The 19,064-nt window shown below is 34.5% G+C and overlaps 1 pseudogene; it reads right to left on the bottom strand.

Annotated features, from left to right (window-relative positions):
* Positions 1-4,593: 4,593 nt before the first annotated feature.
* Positions 4,594-5,424, bottom strand: LOC103251844 (annotated as a pseudogene).
* Between the last annotated feature and the right edge of the window lie 13,640 nt (positions 5,425-19,064).

Genomic DNA, 19,064 nt, shown 5'->3' on the forward strand with positions numbered 1-19,064 from the left:
CTTATTCTACTAGATAGCTCTCAAAGTTATAATACACATATTTAAACTTATGTTTTTAATATTTTGTTATTTAATTATTACCTATATCTTTTCCCCTCTTGTTTTATCTCACTATTCCTTTAGTTTCCCATTTATTTTCATTTTGACTACCTACCCTTGTCTTTATATGCTCAGGTACTTAACTTTTATTTGTCTCACTCAGGCTCCCTTGCACTGAGCACATTTTATCCATACCTACCTCCTGTTTTGCATAACTGAACCCTTTTTCCCCACTGAGCAGTTCATCTATTATTTTGATAAGAGCATTCAGATGGAGCTGTCTCATTCAATAAACATTAATTATTCCTTATTGTAGAATATCATCATTTTTTTAAAAAAGTATACAATTATCCACATCACATGAAATAGTGCCTTTTTACTTCATTTAAAAATGGAGTTTTCAATACATGCACACACGTGTCTTATGCTTACTGGGTTTTGTTTGAGGACTGTGGCAGATGGTTTTCCAAGTCATTTTGGAAACATAGTGAGGTAGACAAGATATTTCAGAAGACCTTAACATTGGCAGGCAGTACAGATACCTTATCTTCTTCATTGCACAGTAAGAGCCTCAAGGACTATTTGGAAGACTGCAGAGGCAGACACCATATTTTCTTTGCTTCAGCACTTCTTATCATTAAACTAGAGAGCTACCCAGCTGCTAGTGTTGAAAAGTTATCCTTAGGGAAATATTCCTTTCAAAGAGAGCACGGTTTCCTGGAAACCACGTTGCTGTTTGTATTCAGTCCAAGATAACTCAACCAAAAGAGCCAACTGAGATTTTCATTGACAAATAATTCAATAAAGTATTTTTAGATAATAACTAGATTACTAAATTATTCTCAAATATTATCTATACAAATATTAATTTAGTGCTACTTTATGCTTTAGTTTAAAAATTAAAAAATACTCTTTTCACCTCAACTTTCTTCTGGAACTACTGGCCATCTCTCTGTTTCCACTTCCTAGAATGTTCTTCACCATAACCATCCAATCTAACCTAACCATTAGTTATCATAGTACACCTTATTTTGGTTCTTAAATAGGATCTACCACAGTCTTATATACAAGAAAGGACCTTCCAAAAACCCTAGTTTATTTATTAAAAATTGTCTATTTAGTCTTACATGTTTAAACTTCAGTCACCTTCAAAGTACTCTTCATTTGATGCAATATATCTATCAAGACACTTTTTCCACTGCTCAAAACAGTTTTTGAACTTGTCACTTCTGATACCTTTTAGTGCTTCTGCCATTTTTTGTTTCACCTCTTCCACATCAGTAAAACATCTCCATTTAAGGACTTTTTTCATCCGGGGAAACAAAAAAAGTACCTCTGGAGAGATGCGGTGAATGGTGAGGTGGGGCATGGGAGTAACGCCATGTTTGGTCAAAACCTGTTGAGTGCTCAGCACAGTCGTTCATGTAAATCACCTATTATGAAATAGGCAATGCGTTGAAAGAATCTCCAAAAAGAAAAATTCACTGAAGCTGAAAGCAACCTCTCACAACAATGCTAGTGGGGTACAATGACGCCAATAGATTCTTAGAAAACTTACCTCACAGGAGATGCCTGTACCACAAGAGGCCCACCCTCTAAAGAATAATTCCAGTTTTTTGGGGCATCCCCCCTTGTACTTTAGTTTATCCATTAATCCATTTATTTGCTTACCTAATATCTGTTTTCCTCTTTAGAGCAAGTGTCTTTTCTGTATTATTTGCTTTCATATATCCTCATCTAGAACAAGATCTAGCATATATAGTAGGTACTTGGTCTATATTTCTCAGAAGTTGAAGAATATTATAATTTTCTGAAATAACAATTAAACATTAATTACATCATGACCAAACCTAGAAAAAACAAAATTATCAGATAAAATATCCTACGTTGTGTGACATTTGATTTTTAAGGTTTCCAGAACTTTGAATTTATTCATTTTGCTTCATCATCTTTAAGATGGCCAAAAGAACAAAATTTTAAAATTTCAATTTATCTGAAGGAGAGATACATGTACATTATGGTGGAAAAACTGAAGATCTCTTACAGAAATTGTTGATGACGTTTTTAAAAATAGACGGGCCGGGCTCGGTGGCTCAGCCTGTAATCCCAGCACTTTGGGAGGCCGAGGTGAAAGGATTGCCTGAGCTCAGGGGTTCAAGAACGGCCTGGGCAACTTGGCGAGACCTCGTCTCCGCAATAAATCAAAAATTAGCCAGGCGTGGTAGCACACACCTGTGGTTCCAGTTACTTGGAAGGCTGAGGCAGAAGGCTCGCCAGAGCCCAGCCCGTCGACACTGAATGTTCGACTGAGTGTGCCACTGCATTCCAGCCTGGGCCATGGGGTGAGACTCCAACAAAAAATAAAAATATATAAAAAAAGAGGAAATCTCTTAGCCTTTTCTTATAAGAGTTGATTGGGAGATTAGTTTTTAAAGTAGAGAGCACATATGATTGTGATATTTTAATGGTTCAGCTGAAAGTCAAATCCCCTAAAAATTTCTCTTTGTGACTAGTAGAATCCTTCTACACAGGTTAAAAAGATGTCAGAGGGAAAACAAAAATAAATAAATATATTCCCCGAGGTTGAGAAACGACATTTATATCAACATCTTTCATGTGGAGAAACAGGAGTTAAAAATGAATCATTGATTGCATACAAGGCAAAAACCTTGCAATAGAATACAACAGAAGACGATGAATAAAATTTCTTGTTTCCTTAACTCCATCTGTCTGATATCTGAGATTAGGTTTTTAAAAAGCAGTTAATTTGCTCCTCTTCAATTAAAGATGAATGCAAAAAGTGAACTACCAAAGATACTTTCAAATTAACTGATGCTGAAGAACTAAATCTAGGGCGCAGAAGACTGCTGGAAAAAATATTCATAGTTTCAGCCTCAGATAGACTTTTTTCAACAAAATATAAAATCATGTAAAAAATAAATGCTAAACTATTAATTATACAATCCAAAGGTTTTTCAGGTATTTCTCCAATCCTCATAACTTCAAACACCAGAAATTTGAAAAATAGAGCTTCTGGTTTTCCAGAGACTAATTGTGGCCACCTAATTTCAAATTCTCGCACATAAACACATGTCTCCCAGAAAACACATGTCAATGAGAAAAACAAATAAAATCACCAATAACAACAGCAGAAAGACAAAGAGTATTGAAAATTTTAATTTACATGTAAGTAGACATCATTTTACAGACCAAGGTCAAGGGTCAAAGACTATGCGGAAGAGAACAGAATACACTAGGGTCCTAGCTGCAGTGAAATACAGATAACATTGATTAAGATTTATCACTACTGCACACCTAAAGTCCCAACTACTTGGGAGGCAGAGGCAGAAGGATTGCCTGAGCCCAGGAGGTTGAGGCTACAGGGAGCCATGATCATGTAGATCATGTGATATAGCCTGGGCAAAAAAGTAAAATCCCAATTAAAAAAAAATATTAACACTGGAAGGAAAGGATTGTATCCTGAGTGGAGGAATACCAAGAAAACCAAGAAAAGATCCAAAGTCTTATACATCAGAGAGCCGAACATTAAGAAAAAAAAGAAAGCAGTTTACACAGTACAGGTATATGTCAGAGACGTTGTACATTAGGTTCTAAACCATCACAAAAAATCTGATTATCACAATCAAGCAAGCCACACAAATTGTTTGTTTTTCCAGGACATATAGAAGTTCTGTTTACGCTAAGTTGTGGTCTATTAAGTATACAATACCATTACTTTTTTTAAAAGTGCATACCTAAATTTTTAAATGCTTTATTGCTAAAAAAAATGCTATTGATTATCTCAGCCTTCAGTAAGTTATAATCTTACTGAAGGTTGGTGGATGATATTGCTTCCACACTGATGGCTGCTGATGGATCAGTGTGATGCTTACTGAATGTTAGAATAGCTATGTAATTTCTTAAAATAAGACAACAGTGAAACTCACCACATCGATTTACTCTTTCTTTCATGAACAATTTATCTGTAGCATGCCATACTGCTTGATAGCATTTTACTCACAGAACTTCTTTCAAAATTGAAGTCAATCCTCTCAAAACCTGCTGCTGCTTTATCAACTAAGATTATGTAGTATTCCAAATTCTTTGTTGTCATTTCTACAATGCTCAAGCATCATCACCAGGAGTAGATTCCATCTCAAAAAATTACTTTTTTTTTTCAACTATAAGAAGCAAACTTTCATCCATTCAAGTTTGATGATGAAACTGCAACAGTTCAATAACATCTTCAGGCTCTACTTCTTTATTTAGTTCTACCACATCTGCTTCTACCACTCTGCAGTTATTTCCTCCACTGAAGTCTTGGACCCTCAAAGTCATCCAGGAGGGTTAGATTCAACATCTTATAAACTCCTATTCATGCTGATATGTTGAGTTCTTCCCATGAATCACAATGTTCTTAATGGCATCTAGAATGGAGAACTCTTACCAGTAGGTTTTTAATTTATTTTGTCCAGATCCATCAGAGAAATTACTATCTGTGGAAGCTATAACCTTACAGAATATATATATATACACACATACATTTTTTTTCCCCACAAATAGGAATTTTTATTTGTCATTCTTAAAAGCCTGGTTGTTAAACAGATTCCTGGACTGGTGGTTCATATCCATCAGCTCGTTCAACTTTAGCACCTGTCTCATCCCCAGTAGTTTTTCCAGAACTACTACCTTCACCATGCAGCTCCATGAGTTTTCCCAGTTCAAACTTGGGCTTCTTCAACATTTTTACTTTTCTAACAAAGACATCATGAAGAGGATAAATAGATTGGCAGGCCTTTTCTATGTATTTTCCAATACTGTCTGGAATCAATTTATTGACCACGTCTTTTAAGTCGTTTGTCTGCACTTCCCGGGTCAGGATTTCCATTATCTTCTTCCGGATCTGGTGACCTGTTGGTGTTGAGCGTAAGAGGTCTTCCGTATCTGATTGCTGTGTTTTTTAGTAAAACAACACAGAACAGACAAAGCAAATAACCATCGGTAGTCTTGACATCAACATGAGCTTCAATCATGGTCTGCCATTTTTTGACCATGGAGCACATTTTGTCCCAGGTCAGGTCCATGCCATGGAAGTTAGACAGTTTTTGCCTTGAACATCTTCGGTGACCAGCTTGAATTTCCTAAATGCACCTTCATCATTCTGCAGGTCATCAAGACTCACTTCAAACACACGACCCTTGATGCCATCAGATGCAATTTTGGTTCCTTGCGTCCTGGTGACCGCATTTTGCCAATATTTCTTATATTGAATATAGCAGGCACTTTCACATCATACCAATCTTTCTTAGAAAATGGATCAACCACTTTCTTCTTGGCTCCCTTTTTGCCACCTTTCGTAAGGTGCTTGTGCTTGCCTACTGCCATGGTGCCACTAGAGAACCAAAAGGAGAATATATTTCTTAAATAATAAGACTTGAAAGTCAAAATTGCTACTTGATCTATGGGCGACAGAATAGTTGCTGTGTTAGCAGGCATGAAAATATTAATCTCCTTATTCATCTCCATCAGAGCTCTTGGATGACCAGGTACATTATCAGTGAGCAGTAATCTTTTGAAAGGAATCTTTTTTTCTGAGCAGTAGTTCTCAACAGTGGGTTTAATATAGTCAGTAAACCATGCTGTAAAGAGATTCAGACTTTGTTGGGGTTCTTTTTCATTTATAGAGCAAAGCAGAGTAAATTTAACATAATTCCTAAGAGCCCTAGAATTTTTGGAATGGTAGATAAGTATTGGCTTCAACTTAAAGCCACCAGCTGCAATAGCTCCTAACAAGAGAACCAGTCTGTCCTTTGAAGCTTTGAAGCCAAATATTGACTTCTCTCTGCCTATGAAAGTACTGGATGGCATCTTCTCCCAATAGAAGGCTAGTTCATCTACATTGAATATCTCTTGTTTAGTGTAGTCACATACATCAGTGATCTTGGCTAGATATTCTGGAAACTTGCTACAGCATCTATATCAGCATTTGCTGCCACACCTTGCACTTCTTTAAACCTCATGAACAAACTTCTTTTAGCTTCCAACTTTCATCCTGCAGCTTCCTCATGTCTCTCAGTCTTCATAGAATTGAACAGCATTAGAGCCTTGCTCTGTGTTAGATTTTGGCTTTGGGAAATGTTGTGGCTGTTTTGATCTTCTATCCAGACCACTCAAAAGCTTTGTGCATATCAGCAATAAGATTGTTTCCCTTTCTTATAATTCATGTGTTCACTGAAGTAGCACTTTTAATTTCTTTCAAGAGCTTTTCTCAAATAACTGAAAATAAACCTGCTGCAACATAGCAATCCCACTGCTGGGTATATACCCAAAGGAGCACAAATTACTTTCCCAAAAAGACATCTGCATGCTCATGTTTATCACAGCAATATCCACAATAACAAAAACATAAAACCAAGCTAGGTGACCATTAATGTTGGAATGGATACGGAAAACATGGTACATATACTACATAGAATACTACACAGTCATTAAAAAGAACAAAAGCATGTCTTTTGCAGCAACATGGATGCAGCTAAAAACCATCATCCTGGGCAAGTTATCACAGACACAGAAAACTGAATACCATGTGCTCTCCTTAATAAGCAGGAGCTAAACGCAGTACATATATGAGCACAAGGATGAGAATAACAGACACCGGGGCACTCATAAAGAGGGGTGAAAAGGAGAGGGGGTAAGGGCAGAAAACGACCCACTGGGTACCATGTCCACCACCTGAATGACAGGCTCACTAGCACAAGCCTCACCACCACACAGTATTTCTGGTAATAAACCTACACATGTACTCCCTGAATCGAAACAAACAGATTTTTTTTTTTTAAAGACTTTTCTTTTGCATTCACAACTTAACTGTTTGGTGCAAGAGGTCTAGCTTTTGACTTTTAATTTTAGCATGCCTTCCTCACTAAGCTTCATGATTTCTACCTTTTTATTTAAAGTGAGACATGCTTTCATTGGGTTTAGTCTTCTTATGTATACTGCAGTTATGATATTTGGGTTTCAATGTCTTTTCTTAACTTGTACCATGTTTTATTTTCACAACCTACTTTTTTTTCTTTTTTCTTTTTTTTGTCTACTTCTTTCATATATTCTTTTGAATTAATCATTTTTTTTTCTAATCAGTCCACCCTCTTTCCCCTTTCTTATTAGCTTTTTAGTTATGTAAGTTTATTATTTTAATCAATTTTTTGTGTTTTTTAATTAACTGGTTTTTATATATTTTACTTTAAAGATGTAGGGTACAATTCAGGATTAGGTATACAAGTGGACATTGTACAGGTAAAGTTTGGGTTTCCGTTTAGTTCCCACTTTGCCTGGTTTGAGATCAGGCACCCTTATTGATGATGTTGTGTCCACTCCCACCTTCCACCTTAGCAGTATTCTACTGTCAATTCCTTTCTTATAGTATTATGGTAAATGTTCAGGGCCCACTTATGAGTGAAAACATGTGGTACTCTGTTCTTTGTTTCTGTGATAGATCACTGAGTATGATAGACTCTAAATCCATCCAAATTGCTGCGAAGTCCATATGTTTGTCCTTCTTTATGGCTGCATAATATTCCATCTTATATATGTACCACATTTTTTTAATCCAGTCCAGTTTTGATGGGGAGCATGGTTGGTTCCATGTTTTTGCTACTGTGAATAGTGCTGCAATAAACATGCATATGCCGGTATCTTTCTTGTAGAATGATTTGAGTTCCTCCAGATATATTCCCAGTAGGGGGATTTCTGGATCATATGGAAGGCCAGTTTCTAGTGTTTTAGAAATCACCACACTATTTTCTATAGAGGTTGAACTAATTTGCATTCCCACCAGCAGTGTAGAAGCATTCCCTTTTCTCCGCGTCCTTGTCTGCATTTATTGTTGTTTGTTTTATTAATGACGGTCATTTTTACTGGGGATAGGTGTTATCACAATGTGGTTCCCATCTCACCAGAGATATTTTAATGATCGTCCCAGGGCCTAGATATGAGGGAAGATCCCAAAAACCAGGAATTCGTTTATTTTAAAATTGTGTATTTATCCTTACATATTTAAACTTCAGTCATCTTCAAAATATTCTTTGTTTGATGCAATATGCTAATTGAGATGCTTTTCCCACTGCTCAAAACAGTTTTTGAATTCTTTAATTTTGATGTTTTTTAGTGCTTCTGCCATTCTTTGTTTCACCTCTTCCACATCAGCAAAACATTTCCCTTTGAGGACATTTTCATCTTCAAAAAAAAATCACCTCTGGCCAAGATCAGGGATTAGGGAGAGTAGGGCACAGAGGTCATGCCACTTTTGGTCAAAAACTGCTGAAAATTGCAGTGTGGGCAGGTTGTTCATGGAAATCATCCATCATGAAATAGGCAAATACTTTGAAAGAATCTCCAAAAAAATTCCCTGAGGCTGAATGCGGCTTCTCACAACAATGCTTATTGCTACATTGATGCCACTAAGTTCCTAGAACACTTACCTAGTGGGGAAAGCCTGTGTTACAAGGGGCCTTCCCTCCAAAAAATAGTTCTGTTTTTTATGGGTTGCCCCTCATATATTTACATGTATCTTCATATATTCTTCATATATTTTAACCCCCATAGTAGATTACAGTAAACCTTCACTAATGTCAATAGAGTCTTAGAAACTTAACAAAATGATGTATAACAGGTCCACTTATTTTTTCTCATCAACATTATAAGGACATGTTGGACAAAATGACATTTTTTGAACCTACTTTATGTTGCTTATCTTCAAAACATAGTTTTCAACTATGATGTTAAGTAAGAACCTTCTTCATTTTTGTTTTCTAAAACAGTAAATGTTTATGACCATTTAACCAAATATGCACCATTTCCAGTGTTCTTCATTCTCTATATTTGTATGTGGTTTCAAATGGAATCATTTTCCTTTAACCTAAGGAATATACTTTAGTATTCTTTTGTTGCATTTCACAAAATATTCTCTTTTTTTTAACCTGAAAACATCTTTATTTTACCCTAATTTGTGACTAATATTTTCATTGGATTTCAAATAATAGATTGGCAGTTTTTTCCCCTTTAGATAATTTATAGATGTCATTCCACTGGCTTCTGACTTTCATCATTTTGTGTTGAAAACATGGTATCAATGTTGATCTTTTAAAATAATGTATTATTTTTCTCTGGATAATTTTCAACTTTTTAAGGTGATTTTTAAACACTTTTCTACAATGCACTTAGATGTGATATTCTTTGTATTAATTCTGTTTGAGATTTTTAGAGCTTCTTAAATCTGTGGCTTGAGGTCTCTTGCTATTTCTGGAAAACTCACTTCCAGTCCCTTAAAATTTTTTGTTGTTGTTGTTCCATTCTCTCTTCTCTCCTTCTGGGATGCAAGATACATGTAAGTTAGACTTTTTCACCATTTTCCATTAGCCTCTTTTCTGCAGTTTTCATCTTCTCCTTTTGCCCTTTAATCTGAATGTTTCTTATCAATCTATTTAAACTTCACTAATCTTCTCTTCTACTCTGTCTAATCGGTTGATTAAATCCTATTTAAAATGCTTAACCTACCTAATCATTTTATTTCAGGAAATTTTATTTGATTTTTTTAAAAAAATAGAACTCAGTTCTCTTGTCAAATCTGTATCTTTTCAAAACATTGTTGTACTTTATTCATTCTTTTTTTTCCCCCCTGCTTTTCAGAATTGATAATCTCAATTGACCTATCTTCAGGTTTACTCGTGCTTTCTTCTGCCTGTTTAAATCTCTTTTTGAGTCTCTGGTGAATTATTCATTTCAATTATTTAATTTTTTTAACTCCAAAGTTTTTGTTTGGTTTCTCTTTATAATTTCTGCTTATTGATATTCTCTCACATACTTTTTTTAATTCTTAAGAATTACTTTTATCTTTTCATTTTTTGTGTGTTTTTAGCTCTTTGGACATAGTTAAAATATCTGATTCATAGTTTTTTTTCCCTAGAAGAACTAATGTCTGGGCTTTCTCAAGAACAATTTTTAATGATTGCCTTTTCCTTGTGTATGAGTGACACTATCTTGTTTCTTTGTATGTCTCATAACTTTTTGTAAAAAGTTGCCTATTTTGAATATTATAACTGTGACAGTTCTGGAAATAAGATGTTCTCCCCTTACTTAGGCTTGTTGTTGCTACTGCTTATTGTAGTTATTATTTGTTTGTTTAGTGACTTTTTTGAAGTTCTCTAAAATATCAACTATTTTTTTGTCATGTATGATCATTAAAGTATCTGTTCCATTAGCTTAGTGGTCAGGTAATGATTAGACTAAAATTTTCTTTAAACACCTGGAACCCAAAAGTTTCCCAGTCTTTATTAAGAAGTTGTATGTGTATGATGGGACACATCCCAACACTCATTCAGGCAGTTTATAACTCTGCCTTATCCTTCACCTCCTGTTTCTATAGTTCCTGAAGAGTAGCTAGAAGTGAGATCTTAGGATTTTTTTCAGATTGTTCCTGAGTATATGGACAACCTTAAGTATGTGTGTGGTCTTCTAGATTGCCAGGAATATGTCAGAGTTTTCAAAAGCCTTATAAATATCTTATTCACCAGTCACTTCTTTCAAGCTTTTTGGTTAGTCTATTATTTGCCCCAGCTGATATCTATCACTTCAGGCAGCTGCAACAGACATTTGCCTATAAATGTTGTTTTGAAAAATGACTTCAAAATAGCAGCTTTAGCACTGAGCCAATTCCAGTCAGGTGAAATAAAGACATACAATTTGAACTGTTCTTCCGGGAGCCACAAGACAGTCAAGCAAATCATTATAACTATTTGCGAATAAGATCTGTTCTGCTCTCTCCAGCATTGAGAATCCGGGCTATAATATTCAACAGACTGGGCTACTACAGAGCCAGGAAGGGAAGGTAGAGAAAAGTTAAAATGCTACAGAGCTCATTGTTCTTACTAAGATTCAACCATTTTTCTTGAATAAATGTTCCCCAGGTCTGCAAGTCTTTGATTAATTTTTAGAATTATGAAAAAGTGGGTTCTGGCAGTTCTGATCAATTTTTTATTTGTTTTTAATGAAGGACTGAACTTTCAAAATTCCTCACTCCACCTTTTTACTGACATCATTCTAACCATGGGCATGTTAAGTCTATATTTGATACCTCCATGTAGAAATTAAAAACTGCAAATGCTTTGGCAGTCTTCTCATTGAGAGGCAAGTTCTATGCCCTCTTCCTTTAAATCTTTACTGATTTATGCTTACTTTGGCCAAAAAGCATATGTAATTGATGCTATGAAATTTTTTTTCTGATACTATGTAATTTTTAGAGCTGTTATTGAAGGTCTTACGACTTCTGCCTGACTTTTTAGGGATGACTATGGGGGATAACCAGTCACCAAGTAAGAATTCCAACTATCGAAAGAGCAAAAAGTTAGAGAGGTCATGCTCAGTTGCTTCAGTTAAGAGCCCAAGCTGAGCTCCTAGTCAACAGTCAACATCAACTGCCCAGCCATGTAAATGAGCCACCTTGGCCCAGTAAAGTCTGCGGGTGACAGCAGCCTTAGCCAACATCTAACTGCAATTGCATGAAAGACCCTAAGCGAAAACAGCAAATGTGAACTTTCCCCAAATTCCTGACGTATAAAATCATGAATATGTCTTATGTCTCCAAGTTTTGGTATAATATGTTATGTAGCAAAAAAAGGTAACTAGAACTGTGATCTCTAGATCATTAGTAGGACTGTTTCTGTTATTGTTTTTTTTTACTCTTGGTTTTCAGTTTGGTAATGTTTGCAACATGTTGCATAGTTTTGTATTGAAGGGAAGATATTATATATGAAAAGCTGTAGAGGCACTATGTGATGCTATCTTCTTCCAAAGAGTATTTCATGTTAGTAGATCTCCTTGATGATAGTTGTCACCAGGGTCTCCCCTCCTTGGCAAGATCACTTTTTTTCCCCCTTTCTGGCACCTTGATACTGCTAAAAACTCTTCTTAGCTTTTTAGTCTCTTATCACTACTTCTGTTTGGTTTCTTGGAAAATTATCCCACACCTGCATAACTTTGGAATCAGCAAATGACTCAAAAGGATACCTCAAGAAAGAAAATGTGCACAGGGTGTCAGGTTCACATATGTGCTATTCTTTTCCTCTGGAATCTCTATTCTGAAGCCCTGGTTACCTTGGATGTTATTATTTGATGCTTTCAAACAGTTGACCTTTTATGTTATGTTTTGTTTTAATCCAGCTTTTACAGGTGCTCTTGACAGGAGGATTGATTATTCCATCACAACTCATTGCAGGAGTTCACCCTGCTATAGTTTTCTCCAGAGACTGTTAAATATTCTGTATATACTTATTTATTTATTGTATGTCTCCCCAATATGGTGCTGAGAGGAGAAATTTAGTTCTGTTTACTCTCTAGTCCCTAAACAATTGACTGGTGTAAAGAAGGTATTCAACAAATATTTTTGAAAAAAGGAAAGAAGGAAGGGAGGAAACCAAAAGGATTTTGCTCTCCTAATAATTCTTTCATCTAGGATACACTTGAAAACTTGGTTTAAGGATTTCTCTTTGATCAGTATATTTTAAGTTTATCCTACTCCCCTGTTCCACACTTACTGTGAGCCAATAAGTTCTGCTGTTTCCATATTCTTAATATTTTCCAATATTTTCATTCTTGCTGTCCTAGTTTGGGAGCCTCATCATCTCATACCTGATGACTACATACATCTGTTAATTGGTGCCTTACCTCTCAATTTATTTCCCTTCATTCCTTCTTTCTCTTACAAGCTGTTTTCAGCATTTTTCACAAACACAGATCTTCTTATATTTCAGGGGCTTAAAAATGTTTTAAAATGTTAAGGGTTCAACACTGTCTACAAAGATAAATACTGGACAATAGGAACATTGGATTTTATTTTCATGAAAAATAAGAAACTTCAAACATATCTTACCAAGACACATAAGAACTCTAATAAAAAATCATCATAATGGTCATTTGAAAGCATTTAAAAATCCAAGACCATAAGCATGTCATTGTGATTTCATGCATAATTCTTGATGGATAAAAAAAAATAAATCAGAGGAATAATTATTAGATTGAGTATAATAGGAATTAAACTAAGGAAGAAAGTGGGTTTTAAACTTAATATAGAAATGCATTATTTTGTTGGTTAGCAGGCAAAGCTTGAATTCATACCTTCTTTTTAAAAATTCTCAAAAGACTTGCATTAAACTGACAGGGCTTCTTATACTAGATGGAATATTGGAACCAAAGAGATCAAATTATTTTAGCATGACTTTTTTTCTTAAATACTTACTGAGTGCCTGCTTTGTTTCAACCACTGTCTAATTCCTCAAGACATAAATATGTATAAGATAAAGTTTTTCTTTTTCTCTCAAAGGGCACAGAGAATAGTGAATTCACATAATTGATTAATACAGTGCTGTAATTATGCTCAATTGCATTTTTAAATTTAAAAGTTATTTATCAAAATATGTGCAACATGTTTAAGCTCCCCAAATGAAGTATTCCTTCATTTCTCATTGGTTTCCATACTTAATTACTGATGTCTTTAGCACTTTTTATCTCATTACCCAAACTTATAGGAAACTACACTGTAAATCAAATTTTCCATGGAGACTGTACTGGGAAAAAGACAAAATTGGGGAAACAACTCCTTTAAGGAACAGAGCAGAAGAAAGAGACAAGCAAAATAAACATCAAAGGAATGAGTATTAAAAAAGAAAAAGGAAGGGAAGTACACTTTTTAAGCCTCAGCTTCCTTATCTGCAAAATATAAATAATAATATTTAACTTGTGTAATCATTGTGAGGAACAAATAGTTAATGCAAGGTGATGTTTTAATATGATATTTAGTAAACACTCATAGTGCTGTTTTGTTTGACTTAAAACTATAATAATTTGGTGCTCAATCAGTCAAATCTATAGCTAGACCATAAGACAACTGCTGCATCACCAACAGCAAGTATCTAAGATAACTGCTCTTTGAATTATTGCTTATCTTATTTAATTAAATAAAACAATGAAACACAGAGATAATATATAGAATAAAAATTTGAAACTTAGATGATTTTTACTCTTACATGTCTCATAAAGAAGCATAATTTACACAGAGGCTCTTTCTCTTTTTCAAAATATTTTCTTTGTAGTTTAACTCATGAGTTACCATGATGTTTTCTACAAATGAGTGGTATGAGAACCACAATGAAAAACTGAGTCACATCTAATGATATCTATTTACTTTGTGATATTTTGTTTTACATGGGAGGCTTCGCAGGAATTCTGTTTCACCGGAGCGATGATATAGAATATCTAATGATACCTATTATCAATTTTATCAGAGTTACTGTGACTTATAGACTATTTATGTTAATTGGGATTATGCCGCTGGCATATTTAGACTTCCACTACAATTTTTAAAAAAAATTTAAATCAAGTGATTTGAGAAAAGTCAAACACAAGGTTTCAGGTGGCGGAGGTATTTCAGGAATGACAGCATCAAAGAAAAAATAATTAGCAAACCATTTCATGAGAGCTAATTTTTACTGGGCCATGTGCAGTCTATTTTTATACAACCATATGCCCCCTTCAATGTAGTCTTATTTTTATTTACATAGAAAAGTTATTTATATAGTTGACAGAGATCCATCAATTTGCTCTAATTTTGTTGAGGGAAAAAAATTGCCAGAATCCTGTGGTAGCATCTTCTACCCCATTATCTAAGTGTCTCACTTTGTGAGGTGAGTTGGTCTAACATAAAAGTTGGAAATAGCAAGCCTCCCCCAAAAGTCCATGAGGGGACAGCTTTGCTACTCAGTTTGAGATGTTAATATTATCCACTGACTAATTAGCATTTGAACACACTTAATCAGTTTGGTAAAGTATTTCCAGCTAGTGCAATCAATGAAGCTTTTCCTTAACTACTTAGTAAATAGTATTTTTCTTAAATTTCAAATTTTCAGTGGACTGCTCCTAAGATAGTCAAACAACTCTGACAAAGAATTTCCGCTAAGCTTTGATGTTTGCACATATTATTTCTCAGGGGGAAAAAGGCCTTGTTAACTCAATAAAATAGGAAATTGATTTTTATTACAAAGTTATTTTAATAATTACTTATACCATAATGGTTATATGAACAAAGCCAACGGATATATAAAAAGGAACTCAATTGCATAGTAAAAAAGACAACGCAAATTAAACCAAATGAGATAATATTATACACCTACCTGAATAACTAAAATAAAAACAATAGACAAGGTAAGTGCTCAAGAAAAACAGAAACCATTAGTGGGAGCATAAATTTGCACAGTCACTGAAGGCAAACATATGCACATATTATTAATTGATAATTCCTAGGCATTTACCTAGCAGAAATGCATATGTATACACCAAAAGGCACATGCAAGAGTGATTATGTTAGAGCTCTATGACCCCTAATCTTTTTGGATGATTCTTTCCAACTTGGGTTGTTTTCTTACATGCATCAGTCAGCAGTTGAATATCCTTGGAGAAATTCTCTGCAAATCTTGTTTTCCTTGAGCAGTCCTCTTCCTAGTAACTGCAGGTGCTTTGTTCTGCCTGAACTCTCAGCGCCATCTCCCTTTCTTGGGTAGTCTGACAGGCTCTGCTTAGGTTGTCCATCTCTGCACTGTGACCTGGAAATTTTCCAAGGTAGGAAACTGAGATAATTATACATGCTCATCATTTGTTTTCCATCTCTCAAGGCCATTTTCCAATGTCTTGAAAACTGTTGTTTTATGTACTTTGTCCTTTTTTTTTTTTTTAAAGGGAATTGGGTAAATTCAGTCCTTGTTACTCCATCTTATCTAGAAATTAAAGTCCTTAGGAACTTTATTTTTACCTGAAATAACAACTGAGAGTCAATTTATGGTTCTTCTGGATTTAGGTATCTGGTAGACATTTTCTCTAAAGTCTCTCATTTCAAGGAAAACAACTGATAGTATTGTTGTCAATGATGAGATTTAAGCTTTCAAGCAAAACTTAAATTTTAGAACATGTTTATCTACCATCATTGACTTTATAACTTCCCAATACATAAATATTTGCCGATAAAATCAGTGGTGATTTTATCACATGTGATTTTTAAAATATCATATAATGAAATATGTCAACATGGGAAATTCTATATTACTTGCTGCATCACTATTCCAAAAGGCTGATACATGCAGTTACAAAATTATGCATGGGTAAAAAATTCATTTTAAGTGCAAGACAAACTAATGGATTTTCATTGTAACATCATTGATATAGTTTCAGATTTCACACTGAAATTAAGTTTTAAGGAATCACCAGTTCCTGAGTTTTGAATAGCATCAAGTTTTGAGTTTGAGTAGCATCAAGAATGAGAATACAGTTATTTGAAAAAGTCATTATACTATTTCTTCCTTTTCCAAGCACAGATATATGTATTGCCATATTTTTAAGATGTTCTTCAATGAAAAATATGGTGGAACAGACTGAATTCAGGGGTAGATGTGAGAATCCAGGTATACTAAATTAAACCAGATGTTAAATAGATTTGCAAAATGTCAATCAATGTCAGTATTCTTTCTAAATATTTTTGTTTTAGGCAGTATAGCAATTATTCATAAACATAAGTTATTTGTGTTAACTAGAATTGGGGTTTTTAATGAATTAATATTTCTAAGAAATTTCTTAATTGGAATTTCTATCATGGTAAATATCAATGCATAAATAAAAGTCTTTTGAGATAGTGCATACTATAAAGGAGTGTAAAGCCTTCTGAGGCCAAAAGCTTTTAGAATTTCTGCTATGAAAAGTCACAGACTGGAAGACTTCTTTTCAATTCCTCTTCATTACTATTTTCTCATTTGAAATGTTTTACTAATCTTCTGTGGCAGTTCAACTCTTTGATCTTCTCTGGTCTCCCTCTATCATTCACATCTTGCTTACAAAAACAGAGTCATGCCTGAATGTCCCTCAGAGTTGGGAATTTATCTCTATATCCCATTCTCCAAATCCAGACATCAGCCACTGATGCCAGAATGACTTCATGCAATTGTGGGCCTACTCAGGTCTCTACCTTAGTCCCATAACAAATATACTTCTGACCTCATAACACTGTGTTCTTTTCTTTATTTGCTGTGTAACCTGTGTTAACCTGAGCATCTCCAAGGGCCTTTCTGATTCTGTGTTCTTACTGCTTGCAGCTGAAAATATGTCGGCCTCTGTCTGAATTTCAGATATTTTTCTCCATTTTACCAAGGAAGATTAAATCCAGATTTTGACAGATAAAAATAATTGTATACTTTCAAGGAATTTTTGAATTTAAAAGTATTTCTGCAGAAGTATTGTTTATTTTTTAGTGAACCTCTAGTAGTAAAATAAACCTATCAATATGGCTGAATGTGTGCATACTGGAGAAAGGAAACTGTTTTGGAAAATGAGGAATTTCTTGGTACTTTGGAAATCCAAAACCTACTCATGTGAGACTTCGTCCTTGGTCACTTAATTGCAATGATCTGAAGATTTTGCTGAACTTTATGGCTTCAGGTAGTGGATGCTCAGGACTTCCAAGCATTTTGTATATTATAACAAGTAACTGAAAGATCATAATTCTATACTTATTGTTTAAATTGTTTTCCAAAGTCCCATACCTTTGAAGTGTTGTTTCTAAAATTTCCCATGCCATTTGCTTGTTCAACAGGTTCACCATCTCTTCCTACAATTTGTCCCAACACTCACACAATTTATTACCCAAGAGAGCATAATTCATCGATGGGTCTGATAATTTCTGTGAAGTGATTTTTTTCATCAGATCATTTTATTAAAAATATTAATGTTAGATGAGATCAACCCTTGGAGTTGGTCAAGAGAATGGGGGTGGAAAAAAAGATTCTCATCATTTGGAGTTTTTCATCTGGATAATATCCTATCCCCTGTTGTCCTAAAATTAAATTTAAATAAAAACTCATAGGTTTTTGAGAGAGCCAATTGTCTTTTTTTACTAATAAATATAATGTCACAAGGTTAATAAACAAAGAATACCTCCTCCCTCAAAAAACCCCTCGTGCTTTAATTTGCCCCTGGCAAATTAATTGTATTACCTTAATTGTATTACAGCTGGGCAAAAATTGGATTAAGAAGAGTAGGATTTCCTGAGGAAATGATTTCCTTTTTAATTTCATCAGTGTATTTGCCATAGCAGATCAAAAGCTACTTAATTCATGAGTACTTTTTACTTGGCATATGGCTCCTTAATTATTAGCTAGCAACACAAAATAAAATATGGATGAATCATGTTTATCATCATGTGTTATTTCTCCTAATGCTCTTCTTCCATAGAAAGCTCTCAGAATTATTGCTTTGAATTAGTATTATGGTCCGTTAATTTACAAGATTATTTTAAAATTATTTGATTGTGTTGCTTCCTTTAAAACATCTATTATCATTTTTAGTTTGTCTAATGCTATCTATATTTAAAATAAAAGAAAACCCCTTAAGCTCATTCTTTCTGTGTTTTTGTCCTATTATTCCAGTTTGAAGAGAATGACTCCTTCCTGTTCTTGATACTTTTGTTGAAAGCCTCCGTGAATGTCTAATAATATGCCTGAACTATTAAATCAAATGTCTCCTATGAAAGATTTCAAAATTCAGCACATAACATTCTTCTTAAGAATATGTTCAGATTGTCCTATCTTCGATAATATGACAGATTAGTTACATAGAATAATCCTCCCAAGTGCTGAAAGAGGTGGAAGAAACTGAATTGCTAAAAGAAAAAAATTAATAAATATGGATAATACCTTTACAAGTTTTTTTTCTAAACATTCAGGAAATAAATTTCCAAAGCCCCAAATATTCTAATGAAACCAAGAAACCTTAGCAGGTCAGCAAGCCCCCAAGCCAGTTTTTGAGGATGACTACCCATCTCTAGTTATGTTGCACATCCACAAAGGTATGGGACGTGAGAGAGAAGAGATAAAACTCGGATGCTCTCAAGGAAGGGAATCTAATAAGAGAGAATGCCATAGCATTTGGACTCACAA

The sequence above is a fragment of the Carlito syrichta genome, unplaced genomic scaffold (genome assembly GCF_000164805.1).
Source record: "Carlito syrichta isolate Samal-C Ts95f unplaced genomic scaffold, Tarsius_syrichta-2.0.1 Scaffold147172, whole genome shotgun sequence".
NCBI classification, from domain to species: Eukaryota; Metazoa; Chordata; class Mammalia; order Primates; family Tarsiidae; genus Carlito; species Carlito syrichta.